The 23,001-nt window shown below is 47.7% G+C and overlaps 1 long non-coding RNA gene across 2 annotated transcripts in view; it reads right to left on the reverse strand.

Annotated features, from left to right (window-relative positions):
- The window catches only part of LOC135188911 (uncharacterized), a 37,795-nt gene extending 15,144 nt beyond the window's left edge, over positions 1–22,651 (reverse strand). Inside the window, exons 1-3 of one of the 2 annotated variants that reach the window (XR_010307886.1) lie at positions 22,595–22,651; positions 6,438–6,553; positions 4,036–4,264 (exon numbers count right to left, since the gene is read on the reverse strand). This is a non-coding gene — a long non-coding RNA (uncharacterized LOC135188911). Of the gene's footprint in view, positions 1–4,035; positions 4,265–6,437; positions 6,554–22,594 lie in introns of those variants that run through there. The other variant, XR_010307885.1, reaches the window with a different exon arrangement.
- Positions 22,652–23,001: the final 350 nt, after the last annotated feature.

Raw genomic sequence — 23,001 nt, forward strand, 5'->3', positions numbered from 1 at the left:
ACATTTCCCAGTGGAAATAAAAGCCCTTTGCCAACCCAGCTACTGGCTCAGATCCTCACAGGAACCTGCAATGACTTCTGGAGGGACATCTCTGCTGGAGATAGGGTTAGCTCATCCTCTAGCAACCTTGACAAGCAGTATTGACAACATCTCACGTGGCCACCCTGCTTTTGGTACTCAAGCAAAGGCATGCAAAGGTATCTCAGGTGCCTTATCCTCCCACTCTGTCTGCTCGATAGACATCTGGACGTCTTGATAGGGAGGAGGGATGAGAAGGGGAGAGAAGGAGACAAACAGACACTGGGTTCTGTGGTAAGCAGTGGGGAGGGGGGGACTTGGCAGCTCTTCACAGCAGAGCAGGAAGTCTTCATACTTGGAGCCAGTTGACTAACCTCACTGGTGACCTTCCACCGTAGGCGTCAGTGCTCTCACACAGGAGGGGAAAAACAGGGGAAAGAAACAGAAGACGAGAGAAAATGGCACAAGCAGACACTGAAACACAGGGACAAAAGGGACACCATGGTCCAGTCACTTGATAATGGCATCCACAAATATGGGGGAGCACTAGGAAGGGGACATCAGATTCACTTTCTGGATGCACCTCGTAGAGTAAATCTCTGCTCTTAAGGGTTGTTTCTATTTACACACCAAAAGAAAGGGCTGGATTTTCCCAAGAACTTGGCACGTTGAGAACATGTGGCTTGGAGTGTCCCAAGGGCAAGCTGTCACTGATGGGGTAGGTGTGTTGTGCTGTCTCAGCTCTGAGTCACTCAGACTGGTGACATGACCGGAGCGCACGACAGCTTCCTGACTCACTCAGGATTCCTTCCTATGGAAACCAGAGCGTGGGAGGCTGGGAGAGAGGGATGGTGCCCAGCCACATCTCACAGCTGGGAGGAGAGGAGACTCTCCTCAGCACAAGAGTTGGGAAACACTCAGTATCCCACAGTTTAGCTAAAGCCCCAGGGAGCTGCTGGGTGAGAAGTTCCCCTAAAAACTTCAGCTCCTATAAATCTTGTCCACTTCTGACATCCCAAGCAACAACAGGATGGAGAGAAGAGTGATGCTCTGCTTCACCAGGCTCTTGAATGGGGCAATCTCTTTGCAGATGCACTCAAAATATAATCTATCAGTGTAATGACAAGTTCAGACATGACCAGGGCTACGAGAGTGATAGGGGACTGCAGCACTGCCTGATGAGGAGAGGCTGAGGGACCTGGGACTGCTTAGTCTGAAGAAAACTGAGAGGAGATCTAATCAATGTCTATAACTATCTGAGGGCTGGGGGTCAGGAGGGGGGGACAGGCTCTGCTCATTGCTTCCTGGGATAGGACAAGGAGCAATGGATGGAAGCTGCAGCACAGGAGGTTCCAGCTCAACACAAGGGGCAACTTCTTGACTGGAAGGGTCCCAGAGCACTGGCACAGGCTGCCCAGAGAGGTTGTGGAGTCTCCTTCTGTGGAGCCTTTCAAGGCCTGTCTGGATGTGTTCCTGTGTGATCTGAGCTAGACTGTATGGTCCTGCTGTGGCAGGGGGGTTGGACTGGATGATCTTTTTGGGTCCCTTCCAACCCCTGACATCCTGCAAGCCTGTAATGCTTGAAATATCACTTATACCTCACAGCAGAAAGATCACAGCAGAGTTCAGTAGATGACTTCCATCACAACGGTGCAGCCATCTCTAAGGAGGACTCAAGCAACGTAACAACGCAACTTCTACAGCAGAACTACATACAAGTGCTGCCGATGCCCATGGAGGTTATGAGACAGTGCATGCAAGCACATTCAAGAGAGACAGCCCACAAGCACCTCTGGTGAATCTTACTGTCCACAACCAGCCCACCCCACCTGTCTGCCAGATCTACCTTGTAGCAGGGCCAGCAGAGAACATGCTTCCATGCACAGCACTCAGCCTGGGGAAAAGGGAGGAGAGCGTGGGCAGCACGGTGCTCGGTGGAATTCCATGTTTAGGACAGTACTAGGAGTCAGCTGAAAATCATTACGTTGGGTCACTTAAGTGCTTTTGAAATCCATACCCCAGACATGAGTCTGAGGCAGCCCTGCTGCAGTGACTCATGTGGTGAGCAGGCAGAAGGACCCATCCAGCAGAACCAGCTGCATAAGGTGTAAAACAACAAAGCATTTCTAGTTAAGGACATCCTTAACTATGTCACCTGTGCCACTGGCGCTATTTCCATGTCCTTTCTCCTCGCTCTGCAGCCAGGGTGGCAAAAGATGTACCCTCCAAAGTCAACAAAGGCTTTCTGGCCAATTCCCAAGAATCCATATGTTTGGCTGTGTCCAGCAAAGCTGAGGAGAAACGACCAGATCACAGCCAAAAGTTGTGTTGCCACGACAGTGGATAAGCACAGAGCCAGCCTAGGCAGGCTGAGTGAAAGGTGTTGATTTTACACTGCCAGTATCTCCTCTGTGAGATTTCTTCTGCCTGTTGTCTGATGCTGTATATGGAAATAAGACCCAGAATGAGAAAAGAATGAGGGGGGAATCACACCCCATAATTTTAAGCCTCTGAAAGGCAGGGTTTTGGTCCAAGCTAATTGTTTAAGTTCACTTTATATTGAGTGGAGAAAGAAACTGCTTGCCAGAATAGAATTTCTCTCATCTTACATTGGGTGGGATACAGGTTCCACCTTACTGTTCTCTCTTAGCAAGGAAGGAAACTGAGACATCTAGTTTAATCTGGATTCTCTGCTTAAGACAACTAAAATTAGTGAGATGAGTCCCTTTTCCTTCTTCCTTTCCTTCTTTCCTTCTTCCATCCTTTCCTTTTCCTTCTTCCTTTCTTTCCTTTTTTCTTTTTCCCTCTTTCATTTTCCTTCTTCCTTTCTTTCCTTCTTTCCTTTTCCTTCCTTTCTTCATTTCCTTCTTTCCTTTTCCTTCTTGCCTTCTTTCTTTCTTCCCTTCTTTCCTTTTCCTTCTTCCATTCTTTCCTTTTCCTTCTTGCCTTCTTTCCTTTTCCTTTCATCCTACCTTTCTTTTCTTTCCCTTCTTCCTTTCTTCCCTTCTTTCCTTTTCCTTCTTCCTTTCTTTCTCCTTCTTCCCTCCTTCCTTTCTTTCCTTCTTTCTCTCCTTCCTACATTTTTATCTCCATAATTACTTCTGCCCCTCTATTTCTGCATGAACTGGGGAAAGAGAAGCCAGCAGGCAGAGGCAGCCAAAAGCTCATTAGCATACTTGACCTTTCTGAAGGGAATTACTTCCAAATTCGCACGTACCGGCTGCGCTGCTTGGTTTTGTCAAAAGGGTGCCATCATTAGAGAGGAGAAGAGATGGCTCAAGGGGACAGGGTGTCTGCCACCTCGGTGGAACTTGCACCGAGTTACTGAGTGCTGGCACAAATAAAGCAATGACATGGGCCATTCTGTCAGCTTTTCACATGAAATTAATCTTCGTTTCGTTGGCTGTGTAAATTTTTATCACCGTGGAGTGGGGGGTGATGAATATAGCAAAGCATCCTGACAGCTATGGCCTGAAAACTCAGGATTGTCTCAGCATCTTTAACCACAGTGGTGCTGGAAGAATTCTGCTCTCCCAAGGGTGCCCCTGTGTGGGTGCCCAGGAGTGTGTCTGTGCACGTGTGTGTAGGTGTCACTGCCTGCATGTGTGAGCAATTCGCTGACCCTTGCTTTTGACTCCAACGTGCCCTGGCCTGGGAAATGCTTGGGGTTTGGATTTCCTGGCTTGAGGGCAATGGCAAACAAATTACTGCTACTCCTTCACTCTCCAAGTCCCAGTCAAAAAGCCAGTTTGGATCCCGGCAGGCGTTGCTGGGGCTGGCAGGATTTCTTCACTGATGAAGAAAAGAGCAGCTCTGCCTTCTCCTGTGGCACTGCAGCTTGTTGGTGCTGTTGTTTTGAAGGTGTATGTCATGTTGCAGTCCAGGTAGGGACGTGACATTGTTTGCTGCTAGCAAGGATGTGAGAACAACACACACCTCCACAGCACTGTGTGCATGTTCGTCCTCTGCAGACAGCTCACAAACACACATACAGAGGTGCTCACAAACACAGGCTCATCCCCAGCCCTCCTAGCTACACAGCCACAGCAATGGGCAGGACAGGCATAAATCCACCCTCACTGCACCCTGAGACCCACATGTACAGGGCAACACCTGACCTGCTGACATCCCCAGGGGGACAGTGTGCTCTGTGCTCTGGACTTGAGCTGAGATAGATGGGAGGCTTAAATGTCAGGTCCCTGTAGGTTCAGAAGGCTTTCTGGTGGCCTTTAGTAGTTACAGGGACCTGCAAGAAAAATGGGGACAGACTTATAGCAGGGGCTGTAGCAACAGGAAGCAGTGATGGTTTGAAACCAAAAGAGAGAGATTCAGACTGGAGAGACTCATAGAATCGTAGAACGTCAGGGGCTGGAAGTGACCTCCAAAGCTCATCCAGTCCAACCCCCCTGCCAGAGCAGGATCACCTAGAGCAGATCACACAGGATCATCCAGGCAGGTCTTGAATATCTCCAGAGAGGGAGACTCCATAACCCACCCTGGGCAGCCTGTTCCAGGGCTCTGTCACCCTCACAGGGGAAAAAATTCCTCCACATGTTCACATGAAACTTCCTATGCCTCAGCTTCCACCATTGTCCCTTGTCCTGTCTCTGGGCATCACCCAGCAGAGCCTGGCTCCTTCTTCCAGAAGGAAGAAATTCTGAACACTGAGGGTGGTGAGAGCCTGGCCCAGGTTAGCCAGAGAGGTGATAGATGTCCCATGCATGGAACCATTGCAAGTCAGGTTGTTTGGGGGTCTGAGCAACCTGCTCTAGTTGCAGACGACCCTGCTGACTGCAGGGGTGTTGAAACAAGAGGACCTTTGAAGGTCCCTAACCCATTCTGTGACTCTGTGATTCTCCAGAGCAGCAGCACATGTTTCATAAAGAAGCTTGTCTCTGAAGCACTCTGATTGATAATGGCCAGAAACAAAATCATGGAAGGTTGGCTGAGATGAATGCCCAGGCCTCTGGCCACTATCACAGATGCTGTGCTTGGCAGCATTTGCTAGTCAAGGGCACTGACTGCTCTTTTCAGAACAGCAGAGAACAAGGCCAAGCACAGCCATCCCCCCTGCACCCAAGCTGTCACTCAGAGGAAATAGGCTCAGTAGGGAATTGTGCTGCTTACACTTTTGGCTTCCCCTGGAAAATGAGGATTTGGTCTCTGCCTGTAATGCTTGTGCCACTTCTCAAACGAGCCAGTGCTCATTCTGTCCTCAAATACACACAAGTGGCAGTCTGGGCACACTGTGCAATGGCAGAGGGACACAGCCTGCAACCCCACCCATGAACATCTGCACACCAAAGTGTGCTCAAATGCCTGTCATGTCCTCGCACACGTGCCCACCAAGGGTGCACACAAACATAGTTTGGGTCCTAGTTGATGGGAGGTTGACCATGAGCCAGCAATGTGCCCTTGTAGCTAGGAGGGGCAACACCATTCTGGGGTGGATTAGAAGGGCTGTGGTTAGTAGGTCGAGAGAGGTTCTCCTGCCCCTCTGCTCTGCCCTGCTGAGGCTGCATCTGGAGTACTGTGCTCAGTTCTAGGCCCACCAGTTCAAGAGGGACATAGAACTGCTTGAGAGAGTCCAGTACAGAGCCACAGAGGTGCTGAAGGGAATGGAATAGCTCTGTTATGAGGAGAGCCTGAGGGAGCTGGGGCTATGCTGTTTGGAGAAGAGAAGCCTGAGAGGTGACCTCAGCAATGGTTATCAATATGTTAAGGTGAGTGCCAGGAGGCTGGAGCCAGGCTCTGCTGGGTGATGCCCAGAGACAGGACAAGGGGCAATGGGTGGAATCTGAGGCAGAGGAAGTTTCATTTAAACAGGATAAGGAATTTTTATCCTGCAAGAGTGACAAAACACTGGAACAGGCTGCCCAGGGGGGTCGTGGAGCCTCCCTCTCTGGAGATATTCAAAACCCACTTGGCTGTGCTCCTGTGTGATCTGGTATAGGAGATCCTGCTCTGGCAGGGGGGTTGGACAAAAGAATGAGCTTGGGAGGTCCCTTCCAGCCCTTGCCATTCTGTGATATACAAAGAGGGACATTGGTACTTGTCTGTATTTGAGGACAGCTCACAAATAACTGTTATTAAAGTTCTAGAAGTAAATATATGAGGGAGCACCAGGTAGAGATCAACTGATATTTTTAGTTAGGATATTGCCAATCTTAAGCCATTCCATCAAATTCTGCTCTTGAGCCAAACTGTGCTTAGTACCAGATACCAAACCTCTCAGACACCGAGCCACAGCTGGCTGAAAAGTACCTGTACGTAAATACAGATCCCTGCACAGTCAAGTCTGAAAGCTCTCACAGCTCATCCTTCCATGTACCTCTGGTTAACCAGCAGCAGCACACACAATTCTACCCAGCAGTGTGCAGAGTAAAACAATCAAAGCCATTTCAGGCTGCTGCGCTTACCTCAAAGGTGGCTCTTGCTTTCATGCCTTTGCCTGGGAGGGGATAGATACTGAAGTCTTTAGCTCCTTCAGCAGCACTGGAGAGGTTCTGGAGAAGTCATCTCCCATGAAGGCTGACTTACAGGCAAAGAAACAACAATCAGTTAAATTCCAGCCAAGAGCACCTGGACATACACCTGACAGGTACCTGGGAGCAATGAAACCTAACAGCACACTGTGCTGCACCAACAGGAGCACAGAGTGAGGGAAATGATCATCCATCTGTAAGTTCTTGGATCTTATCTGGTTTCTATGCAGTTGTGAGCCCACAGGTATAAGTCAGATGATGATAGACTTGTACAAATCCAACTGAGAACCACTAAGAGCTGAAGTACAGGACCTATGGAGATAAGTGCTTGTCTACCATGCACAAGTTTCAGAGGCACTAACAGAAGCCTTCTTGATAACACTGTGTGAAGATAGACCCAGGCTCTGAGCTTGGGTGTTTAACAAGGGAGAAGACATAAAGGTTGAAAAGAAATGTTGAACATTGAAGGAGTGAAGGTTCTGCCTGGACACAATGGGGGGCAGGGGGAAAGGGGAGGCAAGGTGGTGGTGGTGTGTGCTACTGCATCTCTGACCAAGGAAGCTTTAAACATCTCACTGGACAAAGTCATAGAATCACAGAATGGTTTAGCTTGGAAGGGACCTCCAAGATCATCCAGATCCAAAACCTCTGTGCCATAGGCAGGGACACCTCCCACTAGAACAGGTTGCTCAAGGTCTCATCCAACCTGGCCTTGAACACCTTCAGGGAGGTTGTGGAGCACAGAAGCACCCAATGTGATCAAAGATCACATTGCCTCCCTGGGCAACCTGTGCCAGTGTCTCACCACCCTCACTGAAAAGAACTTCTTCCTAACATCTAGTTTGAATCTCCCCTCTGCCAGTTCAAACCCATTACCCCTCCTGTCATTACAAGACCTCGTCAATTGTCCCTCCCCAGCCTTCCCATAGACCCCTTCAGATACTAGAAAGCCACTATAAGATCTCCTCAAAGCCTTCTCCAGGCTGCAAAGCCCCAGCTCTTGTAGCCTGTCCTCATAGCAGAGCTGCTGCAGCCCTCTGAGAATCTTCCTGGCCCTCCTCTGGACTGGCTCCAACAGTTCCATGTCCTTCTTGTGTTGAGGGCTCCAGAACTGCACAGAGTACTACAGGTGGGGTCTGAGGATAGCAGAGTAAAGGGAGAGAATCCCCTCCCTTGCCCTGCTGGCCACACTTTTCTGAATGAGTGTTGACCCTGCTTGGCCCAAGTGGTTGGACTAAACCTCAGGAAGACCCTTCAGGCCCTGTTTATTCATCTCCCCCTCCAAATCTTTGTAGGGTGTGTCAGTGTCTGTGTACTCGTGTGTGCAACCTGGCAAGAGAGAGCACACTGGGGAGCTGATGTGCAAGCATCAAGCCCAGGTTGGAGTTGGCACAGATGTGACTGCACACACTCAGACAGGAGAGTTTCTGCCTCTGCACGTAAGCATGAGGCCAAACCTCTGTGCATCTGTAAGCAAGTGTGTCTGTGTGCTTGCACATGAACAAAGCTGCTGCACGAGGGCACATGTGCAGGTGCACACAAGTGAGCTCGGGAGAGGCTGTTTCCAGCTGCATGGAGCTCACAGAAGAGATCTCTGAGGGAAGCCGCACTAACAAGAGCATCCCTCTCCTTCTTGCCAGCCCGTTGTGGCCTGTTGAAGTAATGTAGTTTTTGAGGGGGGAAGTCTTATATCTTGAGACAAACCACATACCTCCAGGGTGTGCATCCAGCCTGGAAAAGAGTGGAAGTGAGACAAGGGAACAGTCCAAGTCTCTCTGAGGTGTCACTGTGCGCACGCCGCATGCAATGACTGGGTCCCATTGGAAGCGATGGGGTGAGAAGAGCGAGCGAGCTTCCTTCAGAGGGCTTCAGAAGCAGAAATAGGCCAATCCTAACAGCGCTTCCACTTGAAGTCATTCCCCGTGCACATTCCCAAAGCACTGGGGATCCTCTAACGTGACTGTAGCTGGAAAAGGTGTTTCAAAAGAGCTGTGAGGTGCAGGATCGCAGCGCGGCGTCAGAGCACACAGGGCAGAGAACGTGTTTGGCACGGAGCGCGCTTCGCCCAAGTATCCACCAAAGGAGGCTCTGCTTAATCTCCACTGCTTTAATCACACTCTTGCCAACCTGGGTAGGAGCAGAGAAGCAGCACTCCCAAATTCCAGAGAGATGAATCACTGGGTAACCTGCGGGACCCTGGTCATGCCGAGGTGAAGGAGAATTGAAACAGATTGCCAAAGAGCAGGAAGGCTCACGGTGGGAGGAGGGAGAAGCAGAGGGGACCGCAGGGCGTTCAGCAGCACGCAGCCCGACTGCAGTTTGCAACACGCAGTAACATGAGAGGGGAAAAATCCCATCCAAAACCTCCAGCTCCAGTCACCCTCTTTGTCAGAGGAATTTGAATTTCAGCTCTGACTTGACTGAGGCTGCTCCTGACCAAGGAGGTTTACCAGGCTGCTCTGAAGTTCTGCCTCGCTGCAGTTCATCTGCTGGGTTATGATCAGCGAGCTCTGTACACAAGCCAGGGAGCTGAATCCTGAACCCATTTCATCTGATAGGATAGAGGAATTTGTAAGCTGTTGATCAGAATAAATGATTTACCAGGGCACTAAAAGATCAAGGCAGTTGTTTCTAAAGGATCTCACTGCATCAGAGCCTAAAGTGTTATGGCACTTTAAGCTTTACCCCCAGGCTGTCAACCTTGCTCCAGCTTCTTGGAATAAATAATTGCCCCGCTCCTCATTAGCCAAAAAGTAGAAAACCTGTTCCAAAAGTTCCCTGCACACTCCTCCAAGGGAACAGGCATGTGATAAGTATCTGCTGCTGGAGAATACAGAGCCATAAGGAGTATAACATTTCTAATTCCTGTTTTGAATGAGATTCCCTAGGGCAGTAGCATGAAAAGAGTAAGCAAAAAAGAAAGGCTTCTGAAAATGCCTTTTCAATATCAACTCAAATTCTTACTTCAGGTTTCACTGTAATTCACTAGAAAGTTAAACATCTTGGTTCACACTCTGGCCCTCTTTGATACCCCCTTCAAATCACAGTTGTTCCATTGCTAATGGAGCTGTAATACCCCAAACATCTGAGTTCCCTTAATGAACCTTTAGGCTAACGGGACAGGAGTGTGACTGGGGCCATACTTCCACACCGCTATCAGTATGGATTGTTTCACCCTTAACCACTGTGAACACTTTCCAGCTCCACAAGAAGTCCCACCAAGCTGGAAATATGATGCTCCTGAGAGGGCTGTGAGCAAAGGGGAACAAATTCAGCACGTCAGGATTGTAAATGCCACTTCTAAATTTTAAGCCATTTACTGCTGGAGCGAAAATAGCTGTTTCTGATTGCAAAAAGCTTGTAGCTCCCTCACCAAACTCTATGTGGCCAGTCACTAGAGGGGGCCAGAAAGCCACCTTGTAACAGCAGGGGCTAGAAGATGGATGGTGAGGTGTGCTAGTTTGAAGCAAGCTAGAATGTTTTGGTAACAGAACTAGATAACGGGCAGTGAAATGAAAAACAATTGTGTCTACTTCTCTCACAGTCTCACTGAGAACTCTGGGAAGAAGAAAGACTTTTTCTCCATTTTGTTTCTCACTCTTGCTTTTGCCTTAGACCTGGTCACATCTCATTAACCCTGCTCCTACTAACCTTGCTCCCTAACCTCTTGGCTGCACCTCTTTTCTTCCTGAGGACTGGGGTAAGGTTGAGAGGGACGGGGGGAGGTGTTGGGGTGGTTTAAAAGCCCCTCCTGGGGACTCAGGTTTCTGGGAGGGGAGTTGTGCTTTTTATATTGTTTATCCTTTGTATATTTCTGTATATAATTGTATATAACTGTATATATTGTAAATAGCTGCTTGTAAATTCTGCTAGCTGTAAATAAATTGCTTCATCTATATTCCCAGAGGCCGTCTGAGTTAGCTGGGGCAAATACAAAGTGTGGGGGGGCGGGGTAACCCCCAAACCATCACATTTTTTAATTGGCGCCCAACGTGGGGCTAGATATTTCAGTGAGTGGAAATTAGCTCTGGGAATTAAGATGAAGCTAATCAAGCAGCTATTGTACTTGGTTGGTGCATTGCTCTGGTCTGGTTTTGTTTACTTGGCATTTAATTGGATAAAAGCTCAAATTGTTGCTTATTTCATTGATCTGGCTTATAATAAGGCTAAAGCTAAGGTTTCAGATATGTTCTGGAGCTGGGGTGATTTTATTCTTGGTTATGCTGGTTTTAATATCTCTGAGAATATTACCAAGGACATTACAGGAGCTCTGGTCAATAATGTGACAATCAATGGAAATTCTGCTTTAAATATGGCTCTAATGAGAGTTATTCAGCCTAAGACAGGAATTCCAACTGTTTGCCTAGGTACATGCTCTTGTAAAACTGTTTTTCTTCTCACAATTTTTAATATTTGCCTCATGATTTTAATATTCATATTAATTTTGGCATTATTGGTGAAAAATTCAAAACCAGCTTCTGTAAGAGCTAGGAAAAATTCTGTGTCTCAGAAGCAGTCTCTTTCACAGCAAAACAAGGGAACACAGTCGTCGGCTTCCCCCTTGCCAGCCTCTGCCCCTCCTTCTCCAAGTGCTGGGAACACAGCCAGTGTTCCTGCCACTAACGTAAACAATGATAAGGATAACCAAAACAAGCCGCAGAGTTTAGCAGGAGCCCTAGGAGGACAGGTCGGTACCCAAAATCAGAATGTTCCTAGCAACAATCAAAACACGTCAGGGTTGGCAGGCATCCCAGGAGGACAGGCAAACAATCCCACTAATGCTAATAATACTACTAGTGCTAGTAACACTAGCCCAGTCAGTCCAAATCCTAATGACACCAGCTCAGCCAATTTGAACCCCCAGCCAGCAGACCAGAACCAAAATCCTCCTGTTAAAAGCAAGGCAGATTTGAACTCACAAGCTCCAGGTCAGACCCCTAAGGATACAAATGCTCCAAGTCAGACCTCCAATAATTCAAACCCTCCAAGTCAGACTCCTAAAGATTCAAATCCTCCAGCAGACACATCCAAGTCTGTTGCTGCTCAGGCCCTTCTGGCACCTGCTAAGGCAAAAGCTAAGACAAAGAGTGGTTCGCAGGAGGATGTAAGACAGGGGACCTCTGGTGATCAGCAGCAAGAAGAGGAGGAGGAGGCAGTTAGTCTGCGAGACCTTGTAGATGTGCTGAGACAACAATACTCAAGTGAGAGGAGTGCTGTGAGGTTAGCTGCCAAGAGAGAGGATGGTTCCCATGAGTTTAGGAATGCTATGAGGAAGATTGTGTTAGGCCCGGCACCACCAGAACAACAGGAAGAAGAGGAGGAAGATGACATCCAAGGCTCCAAGGATCCACTCAGAGAGGTCAGGGAAGTTAGGAAGGAATACACAAGGGAATCAGGTGAGCCAATCTTAAGCTGGCTAGTGAGATGCCGTGGCATTGGTGCTAATGCCCTGCAGGTAGGAGACAAGTCTGCCAAGCAGCTGGGACCACTCACCAAGGAGAGTGGAGTGGACAAACACCTAGCAAGTCCTCTTGGTAGGGTTAGCTTGTGGACACGCCTTCTGTTGGCTGTGGCTATGAGATATCCTTCCCGAGATGATTTGCCATGGGCTGCCAAGAAGTGGAACACCATTGAGCAGGGAATTAAGCTTCTGAAGGAGTTTGCTGTGAAGGAAGTGCTTTATGGAGATCATGGCACTCATGAGCCTGATGATATTCCTTTGGGAACAGGTCTCATGAAGAAGCTTATTAAGCTTGCTCCTTCATCCTATGCTAACATCTTGGCCAGTAAGTTTCTAGCAAGGAGTGATAATGGAAGATCTTTCACTGTTGGTGAATTCACCGATCAGCTCAGGCAGATTGAGGACAGCTTGTCACATTTTGGTATAATCTGTGCCATAAAGACTATGACTACAGAGCTTAAGGAAGGTATTGAGAATGGCATTAGAAATGGCATGAAAGAACTGAAGGAGGATCTCGAAAATCTGGTAAAGGATACCGTTCCTGCATCATCTGAATGGGTGAATGTTTCTGCAATCAGGAACAGACGCCCACCTCCTGCAAGGCAATTCCAGCCCAGGAGGAGACAAATTCCACCTAGACAGCAGCAATCACGTGCGTCACTGTGGATACTTCTGCGTGACACATACGGTGAGAACATGAACAAATGGGATGGTAAACCTACTTCAGCTCTTTCAAAGAGAGTCAGGGATCTGCAGAGTGGCAGAAACAGAGGCAGTAATGCCCGAAAAGTAGCTGTCACTTCTTCAGCTCCCGAGAGCAACTGCAATTGTTCCAACAGTTGCAATTTCTCTCACAACAACACCAATCACTGTGTACACCCTACATGCCATGTTCAGCATTAGGGGTGCCCTGCCTCCAGCCAGGAGGAGGAAAGGGATAGTGGAGAGAACCGAATCTATTGGAATGTATTCATTAGGTGGCCTGGCAGTTCAAGAGTTCGGAAATACAGGGCTTTAGTTGACACAGGTGCTCAGTGTACTTTATTGCCATCTAATTGTAAGGGGACAGAGTCAATTTCTATCTTTGGAATCACTGGTGGATCTCAAGAGTTAACTAAGATACAGGCTGAGATCAGTTTAACTGGTAAAGAGTGGAAGACACATACTATTGTAACTGGTCCTGATGCGCCTTGCATTCTGGGAATTGACTTTTTGAGACAAGGTTGTTTCAAAGATCCTAAAGGTCACAAATGGGCTTTTGGAATAGCATCTGTAGAGATTGAGGATGATAAATTGAAATTGTCTATTAGACCTGAACTTTCTGATGAATCTGCAGTTGTGGGACATCATGACATAGAGGACCTGGAAGTGCCAATTGCAACCCAAACTGTTCATCATAGGCAGTACAGAACTAACCGTGACTCTTTGTTGCCCATTCATCAGCTGATTCGTCAGTTGGAGAGTCAGGCTGTCATCGAGAAAGCTCATTCACCTTTCAACAGTCCCATCTGGCCTGTGCGCAAACCTACGGGCGACTGGAGACTCACAGTTGACTTTCGTGCCCTCAACGAGGTGACGCCACCCATGAGTGCAGCTGTGCCGGACATGCTGGAACTCCAGTACGAGCTGGAATCGAAGGAGGCTAAATGGTATGCAACCATAGACATTGCTAATGCTTTCTTCTCTATTCCCATAGCAAAGGAGTGCAGGCCTCAGTTTGCATTCACCTGGAGAGGTATCCAGTACCAGTTCAATCGTTTGCCTCAGGGGTGGAAACACAGCTCAACCATCTGTCATTCAGTCATCCACAATGCACTGGAGAAAGGTAAAGCTCCAGAGCACATCCAGTACATCGACGACATCATTGTGTGGGGCCAAACTGCTGAGGAAGTCTTCGAGAAAGGTAACAAAATCATTGACATTCTGTTGCAAGCAGGTTTTGCCATTAAGAGAGACAAGGTCAAAGGACCTGCCAGAGAAATTCAGTTTCTGGGAGTGCGGTGGCAGGATGGTCGCCGTTACATTCCTCAGGATGTGATCAACAAAGTCTCTACCATGGCAGTTCCCACCAGTAAGAAGGACACACTTTCTTTCCTTGGTGTGGTGGGATTTTGGAGACTACACATTCCCGGTTTCAGTCAGATTGTCAAACCTCTGCATGATGTGACTCGTAAGAGAAACAATTTCGAGTGGGGACCTGAACAACAAGCAGCCTTTGATCAGATTAAGCGAGAAGTAGTCCATGCAGTGGGCTTAGGACCTGTGAGATCTGGTCCGGACATTAAAAACATTCTGTACACGGCTGCCAGTGACAATGGTCCAACTTGGAGTCTTTGGCAGAGAGCTCCAAATGAGACACGTGGTCGTCCTCTTGGTTTCTGGGGACGTTGTTATAGAGGTTCAGAGACAAATTACACTGCAACTGAGAAAGAGATACTAGCAGCCTATGAGGGAGTGAAAGCAGCTTCTGAAGTGATTGGAACTGAGTCACAATTGCTTTTAGCTCCTAGACTGCCAGTTCTTAACTGGATGTTCAAGGGCAAAGGTTCATCACCACATCATGCCACAGATGCAACCTGGTCTAAATGGATGGCTTTGATAACCCAACGAGCACGAATGGGTAATCTTGACCGACCTGGTCTGGTGGAGGTGATCACCAACTGGCCGGAAGGCACAGACTGTTCCAAACCTCCAGAGGAGAAAATAACTCGTGCTGAGGAAGCTCCTCCCTATGGTGATCTCTCTGATCAGGAAAAGAACTATGCTTTATTCACAGACGGTTCCTGTCGTCTTGTTGGGAACAAGCGAATATGGAAGTCAGTGGTTTGGAGTCCAACCAGGAGAGTTACCGAAACGAAAGATGGAGAAGGAGAATCCAGTCAGTTCGCTGAGGTAAAAGCTGTTCAACTTGCTCTTGATGTGGCTGAACGTGAGAATTGGCCTATCCTTTACCTCTACACCGACTCGTGGATGGTAGCCAATGCTCTATGGGGTTGGCTAAAAGACTGGAAGAAGAATGGTTGGCAGAGGAAAGGAAAGCCTATTTGGTGTGCTGATCTATGGCAGGACATTGATGCACGGCTGGAGAAAACTCCAGTGAAGGTGCGGCACGTAGACGCACACATGCCTAAGAGCAGAGCCACTGAGGAACATCAACACAACCAACAGGCAGACCAAGCTGCTAAGATTGCTCAAGTTGATACCAACTCTGATCTTGACATTGACCTTGATTGGAAACACCGAGGTGAGCTGTTCTTAGCTCGGTGGGCCCATGACTCATCTGGACATCAAGGTAGAGATGGAACATACCGATGGGCTCGTGATAGGTCAATTGACTTGTCCATGGACGCTATCACCCAAGTCATCTATGACTGTGACATTTGTGCTGCTATTAAGCAGGCTAAGCGAATCAAGCCCTTATGGTATGGGGATAGATGGTCAAAGTACAAGTATGGTGAAGCCTGGCAGATTGACTACATCACTTTACCTAGATCACGTTCTGGCAAGCAGTATGTGCTAACGATGGTAGAAGCCAGCACTGGATGGTTGGAAACCTATCCAGTTCCACATGCTACTGCACATAACACCATTGTTGGTTTGGAGAGACAGATCTTGTGGAGACATGGAACTCCAGAGAGAATTGAGTCAGACAATGGTACTCATTTCAAGAACAATCTTGTGAAAAACTGGGCCAAAGAGCATGGTATTGAATGGATCTATCACATACCCTACTATGCACCAGCTTCAGGGAAGATTGAACGCTACAATGGTTTGCTGAAAACCACCCTCAAAGCCATGGGGGGTGGAACTCTGAAAAACTGGGACAAACATTTAGCACAAGCTACCTGGTTGGTAAATAGTAGAGGTTCAGTAAACAGAGCAGGACCTGCACAATCAGATTTGGTCCAAACAGTAGACGGTGATAAAGTTCCTGTTGTACGTGAAAAGAATCTGTTAGGGAAAACTGTTTGGGTATTTTCTCCTTCAGGCGAAGGGAAACCTGTCCGAGGGGTGGTTTCTGCTGAAGGTCCTGGTCATACATACTGGGTAATGCAGGAAAATGGTGAAATCCAGTGTATTCCACAGAGAAATTTAACCTTAGCTGAGAGAGTTTAAATTCAAGCTGTTAGGAGTTTTCTGTTCTAGGTAACATCGGCGCCCAACACTAAGAGACATCTACAGTACGTGAGCACGAACCCAACATCACCTGGGAGTCCCTGTTCTGAGCTTTTGAATCACCTACATCTGATTGAAGTGTGAACTGAACTTGTATATATTGTTTTAGTGTAAATATTGGTTTAGATTAGATTGGATAATTCTCAGCGATACTCTGAGCGAAGTAGACAAGGGGTGGATTGTGCTAGTTTGAAGCAAGCTAGAATGTTTTGGTAACAGAACTAGATAACGGGCAGTGAAATGAAAAACAATTGTGTCTACTTCTCTCACAGTCTCACTGAGAACTCTGGGAAGAAGAAAGACTTTTTCTCCATTTTGTTTCTCACTCTTGCTTTTGCCTTAGACCTGGTCACATCTCATTAACCCTGCTCCTACTAACCTTGCTCCCTAACCTCTTGGCTGCACCTCTTTTCTTCCTGAGGACTGGGGTAAGGTTGAGAGGGACGGGGGGAGGTGTTGGGGTGGTTTAAAAGCCCCTCCTGGGGACTCAGGTTTCTGGGAGGGGAGTTGTGCTTTTTATATTGTTTATCCTTTGTATATTTCTGTATATAATTGTATATAACTGTATATATTGTAAATAGCTGCTTGTAAATTCTGCTAGCTGTAAATAAATTGCTTCATCTATATTCCCAGAGGCCGTCTGAGTTAGCTGGGGCAAATACAAAGTGTGGGGGGGCGGGGTAACCCCCAAACCATCACATGAGGGCATGGACCTACTCTCTGAGTAGCCCACTGAGAGGAGTAAGGCAGGCTCCAGAACCTTTGCTTACTATGGATGCCATTTACTCCATGTGTAGTTCCATTCAGATGAATGGACATCTCCAAGAAGAAGCCTACTAGCCCCATGAGTAAATGTGACACTCTTTACTCTTTAAATAGCACTACCCTTTTGATGACCTTCCTCAATAATAGAATTAAGACTAGAAAGACCTCCAGGGTAAAATCAAAGTGAATTTGTCAAAACGTGTCAGAAAGAACAGAGTATGTGGCCGACCTCAGTAGCAAACACATCTGCAAACAGGGAAAAGTTGGAGGTCATGGAGGAAACACAGGAAGCTAAGCAAGGTCTCTGGTATCCCATTGCTCCCCCGAGGTCCAAGAATTGCACTGGTTTTGGTTCACAGGAGCACTGAAAAGCTTCAACCTGACAGAGGGTCTTGCCAGCAGAAGCACACTAAGAACACAGCAACTGGAATACTTGCTGGGCCAAGCACACAGAAGATGTGGTAGTCAGGAGCATTGAGATGATGGTAGCTGTGCCAGGAAAGGAGAGGAGCTTTGTGAAAGCCACATTAGTGATGATGGGAACTTGCCATGGAGATGCACTGCAGGATGCTGACAGTCTCCAATTACCTCTGCTTGCAATGAGTGCAGACTGTCTGTTAACTCCACTGGGCACCACACCAGTGCCCACCAGACACATCTCTGACAGTGCCTTCTGGAGCACCTCTGCTATGAGGACAGGCCACAAGAGTTGGGGCTCTGCAGCCTGGAGAAGGTTTCAAGGAGACCTTGGAGTGGCTTTCCAGTATCTGAAGGGGACCTACAGGAGGCTGGGGAGGGACTACAAGGTCTTGTAATGACAGGATGAGGAGGAATGGGTTTGAACTGGCAGAGGGGAGATCTAAACTGGATGTTAGGAAGAAGTTCTTTACAGTGAGGAAGGTGAGACACTGGCACAGGTTGCCCAGGGAGGTTGTGGAATTGCCATCCCTGGAGGTGTTCAAGCAAAGACTGGCTGGGGCACATTCCATGAAATGGCTGCTCAAAAGATCTACCTTGTGCTAGGAAGGGAAAGGCTCTCTGCTCTCCTGCTGGGCAACCTTTCAGTCCAAGCTTTCATTTACATAACACCCATACAGCAAGGCTATGCCATAAAAACCTCTGATTTAAGTTATCAAAGCTGCCAGTGATGAGAAAGGTAGGACTTGCTTCTCAACTCTTTTCTCTTCAACTGTCACTAAAAATGATCCACGACAAAGCCAAAGCCTAAGCAAGGACACGATCAGAACTGAGACCCACCATAAATTCAAAGGCTTTGCCTTCTGTTCCTACCTCCTTGTGCTGTATCAGGTTACCAGAACAGAATAACCATAAGAATCCAGAGAGACAGCCAAGTCTGAAGACCAAAACTCAGCTGCTACTTGCTTAAAAGGTAAGTGATATCTCAAGAAACACGTGGTGGTTGCATGGCTTAAAACAATGGATCCTTGTAGCAAACCATAAAGCTCTAGTTAAAAAAAGGAGTTACACTGCAAGATGACATTTACCATAAGCAGCAGACTGTCAGGGCACTGATACCATGGGCTGCAAGACTTCTGTGGGGCTGCTCCACAGAGGAAGTGAGGGGAAAAACAGAGCTGAGCATTTCAGGCATTTAGAGTATTGGAAGGGGAAGAACAGAGAGTGGTTTTCATTCCCTTTTCTTTCCTGAAGAATATCCCAGTCAATGTGGAGAGTGGGGAGGTAGAGGAGAAGGGAGAGAGAGGTTGGAAAGTGTCTTATTTTTGTTTCTTTTAAATCAGAAATCACTGAGGGTTTAGAGAGAGTTTAGAGATTACAGGAAGCAGAAGAGAAAAAAGAGAAAAGGGAGAAAGGAATAAAAAAAAGGATATGAGAAGAGCAGGAGATGGGGAGGAGAGCAGGAGATGGGGAGGAGAGCAGGAGATGGGGAGGAGAGCAGGAGATGGGGAGGAGAGCAGGAGACGGGGAGGAGAGCAGGAGACAGGGAGGAGAGCAGGAGACGAAGAGAGCAGGAGACGAAGAGAGCAGGAGACGAAGAGAGCAGGAGACGAAGAGAGCAGGAGACAAGGAGAGCAGGAGACGAGGAGAGCAGGAGACAGGAGACAGGAGATGAGGAGAGGAGCAGGAGAGGAGCAGGAGACGAGAGGAGCAGGAAAGCAGCAGACAAGGAGAGCAGGAGTTGAGGAGATGATGAAGAAACGATGAGAGCAGGAGATGAGGAGGGCAGAAGATGTGGAGGAGAGATCAGGAGGGCAGCAGACAAGGAGAGCAGAAAATTCAAAAGAAAAAGAGACAAAGGGAAAGGAAAAAGAAAGGGACAAAAAAAGGGGAAGAACCCCCAAACAAAAAAGAAAACCTCAGAAAATCTGAAGCTTGAAAAGAGACTTAATATTTGGAAAGCAAAACCTTCTCAGAAACATCCCTCTAGTAAGAATACATAATACTAACAACTTTCTCTTATGATAGCCCCAGCAGAGCCCTATGCTGCTTCAAATGCCAGCTGCACAGCCACAACCATCAGGCATCTTGGCCAATGCACTTTGCCAAGAAGAAGGGTTTCATGTTTGGTTCAAGGAACATTAGGCCACATCAGCACTAAAATGCAGGACGCTTTTAAGCAGAGAGATGCACAGACACAGTGAGTGAGGAGAGTGGGGACAGTTCAGACTGAACTCTCTTCCTTCTTCTGCCCAGACCAAACACACAAACCTCAACTGCAACAAGTTCAGAACTATGTTTCAACTGCTCTCAGTTCTTTCTTTTACCTGAAGTGGCAAAGGCAACAGCAAGAACAACAAAAGGATGGTTTTGCTTTACACCTCTAGAGAAGAGTCAGGAGCTGCTCCTAAAGATCTCTTTGCATAAGATCAACACTCCAAGTCTGTGGAAGGTTGATAAAGTTTTGATCCACATCTCAATTTCACAGAGACTGCTTGTGGTACCCAGGGCATGTACCTGTACAGTAATGAGTGTGGTTTTCTCCACTTAGAGCACGTCTGGATTTGGCCCTCAGCCCCTCACCTTTCTGATTTTGGTACACACTCCCTTCTCAAGCGGGTGCACAGGACAAAGTCTTACTGGTTCCCTCTGCATTAGCCACTACCACTGAATCCCTGTTGCCGTAGATACTGCTGCAGTAACATTAGAGTTTCCACAAAGATGCTTCAGCAATTTACTCTGGTGATTAAACTGCAGCCAGGATAAATAACAGGGCCACGGTGAATTATGGGGCTACGACTCCATCGATGGGTCCCGGTGACATCATAAACCACAAGAACCAAGCTCGAGTCATCACAACTCCCAAGATGGAATTATAAGCTCCATCATTCAAACTCTGCTCTTTTAAGATATTTGATATAATCCACGGAGCCAACAAAATGAAAGGGAGAGCGAGGCAGAGCCAGACCGTCAGGCTCTCAGGCCAACCGCGTACTCTCCTGGCCACCACGAGTCTCCAGCCAAGATTGGTAACAGCTGCCCCAGACTGCCAGGCACTCAGCACAGCCAGGTACATGTCTTGCTCCGGGAGTGCTGCTCCAGATCAATGCTGCCCGTGGGGCTGCACGGCTCAGCACGCCAGCAGGGCTCTGAACCTTGCAGCCTGCCAGAAGAAGCTGGATTCCCAACAAAGGTCTCGGAGAGCACTGGTGCCGCAAACTACAAAGAGAAGAACAAACACACACCAAGTACGAGGCTTTGTTTTCTTTGCTAGCTCCTTTGTGTTCTCTCGGACAGAGTGGGATCACCTCTCTCCTAAGGTCTGATGAGCCCCAGGGAGAGACGGACCCCCAGGCTCAGGTTGAAAGAGTCAGAGCAATCTTGCTTCTAAGCACTGAAGCAGCATAACGATGTTTGCCTTGTGGCTCTGCATCCTGATGGTATCAATGAAGGATCTTTTTTTAGACCAGACCAAGACTATTTGCTGGCCAAGAATTTTCTTTTCTCTTAGAAGGCGACAGGGCCAGGTTCTGAGCAAGTTGTAAACTGCTGACATTGATTTAAATGAGCTGAGGCTCTGGCTCCAAGCCCTCCTGTGCTGGGGTGGCTATACCTGCCGCTGAGTCCCATTGATTGCTTTGTAGGTTCTGGCCCATTAGATGGGATTTCAAACACTGAACTACCAGAGAACAGAACCATTAGTGACAGCAGATGGACCTTCTCACTCGTAAAAGTTTGTTTGTTTGACTTCAGTGCATAGCAAAAGTTGGGATTTAGCAACCAGCAAATGTTCAGCTGTTTCGGGTGGGTTTTTTTGGCCTAGTCTCTTGAAAGCTTTTCTGCAGGCATTTGTTTGTTTGTTGGGCATTTGCTAACACAAAATCATGGAATCATAAGATGTAAGGTCAAAGGGATGTGGCTCATGGCCTTAACTCTGTAAAGGAAGGCAGTCTGTTAGTTCATAGATTCATAGAATGGATTGAGTTGGAAGGGACCTTGAAGATCATCTAGTTCCAACCCCCCCACCATAGGCAGGGACACCTTCCACTAGACCAGGCTGCTCAAGTCCTCACTCAGCTTAGACCTGAACATCTGCAGGGTTACAGAAGCTGTAATCCAGGCACTGTGGGCTCACTTTCTTTCATGGTCAGCATTTTGGATTGTAAAAAAGCCTCTAAATCCCTGTTGGGAAATCCCAGTGGAAATACCAAAGCAGTTCTAGACTGGGATGGAGGAAAATGGTGAAACATTTGACACATCACATAGAAATCACTGTGTGCTCCACTGACAGAGAGGAAATCAGACTTGAAGAAAGGAGATGCTTCCACAGAGAAGGGTGCAGACTTGAGAGATGGGAATCTCTCAGCAATGTGCGCTTGTGGCCAGGAGGGGCAATGCCATTCTGGGGTGGATTAGAAGGGCTGTGGTTAGTAGGTCGAGAGAGGTTCTCCTGTCCTGCTGAGGCTGCATCTGGAGTACTGTGTTCAGTTCTGGCCCCCCCAGTTCAAGAGGGACATAGAAATGCCTGAGAGAGTTCAGCACAGAGCCACAGAGATGCTGAAGGGAATGGAACAGCTCTGTTAGGAGGAGAGCCTGAGGGAGCTGGGGCTGTGCTGCTGGGAGAAGAGGAGATTGAGAGGTGACCTCATGAGTGTTTATAAAGATGTAAAGGTGAGTGCCAGGAGGCTGGAGCCAGGCTCTGCTGGGTGATCCCTGATGACAGGACAAGGGGCAATGGTGGAAGCTGAAGCAGAGGAATTTTCATTTAAACAGAAGGAGGATTTTTTTCCTGTGAGAGTGACAGAACCCTCAGGCTGCCCAGAGGGGTTGTGGAGTCTCCCTCTCTGGAGATATTCAAAGCCTGCCTGGACATGTTCCTGTGTGATCTGCTCTGGCAGGATGCTTGGACTGGATAAGCTTTGGAGGTCCCTTCCAGCCCCTGACCATTCTGTGATTCATCTTTTCCTCAGTTCCATGCAGAAGCAGACAAAAAAAAATAGGATTGGGTCTAATCAGGCACATAAAAAAGGCATCTCAAGCTGACTTGCTCTGTACATGCAATGCAAAAGGAAGCTGGAGGAGCTCGTGAAATACAACAGATTAAGTCTTCAAAACAGAGTCTCACCTGACCAAATCTGCCTTAATCAGCTGCTAGCTCCATTTTACCTCTTGAACATGAGCTCCCAGACGTGCAAGGCACGCACTGAGCTTTATCAGCAAGCAAACACAACACAAAAGGAGAGAAAAACTCCAACTCTAAATTTCACCTTACCTGAGACTGCTCTTTTACTTCAGTCCCTTTGCCCAGGTGACAAGAGGCTTCCACCTGGCCAGAAAACAAAAGGATAGCAAAAGCAAAATCAAACCAACCAAGAAGAAGTGAGAGCAAAGTAAACTGCCTGTTGTTCTCTGCATGCTTTCCCCCCTCCCATTTAATTTCAATTTGCTAAGACAGTGAAATGGAAAATGTGCCTCTAATTATTACCCCTCTGTGCTTCCTAAAAGCCTCTCTCCGAACTTTTAAGTCTCCTCAAGTTTCAGGTCCTCTTTTTCTCTTACTCTCTTTCTCTCTCCCCCTTTTTTATTTAAACTAATCTAAAAAAGCTATAAAAAGCCTCTGACACTATAAATTCCCTTGTAAACCCTGGGTTTATAGGTTTAATTGCCTCATTTTACTAC

Source organism: Pogoniulus pusillus, chromosome 30, assembly GCF_015220805.1.
Source record: "Pogoniulus pusillus isolate bPogPus1 chromosome 30, bPogPus1.pri, whole genome shotgun sequence".
Taxonomy (NCBI): Eukaryota; Metazoa; Chordata; class Aves; order Piciformes; family Lybiidae; genus Pogoniulus; species Pogoniulus pusillus.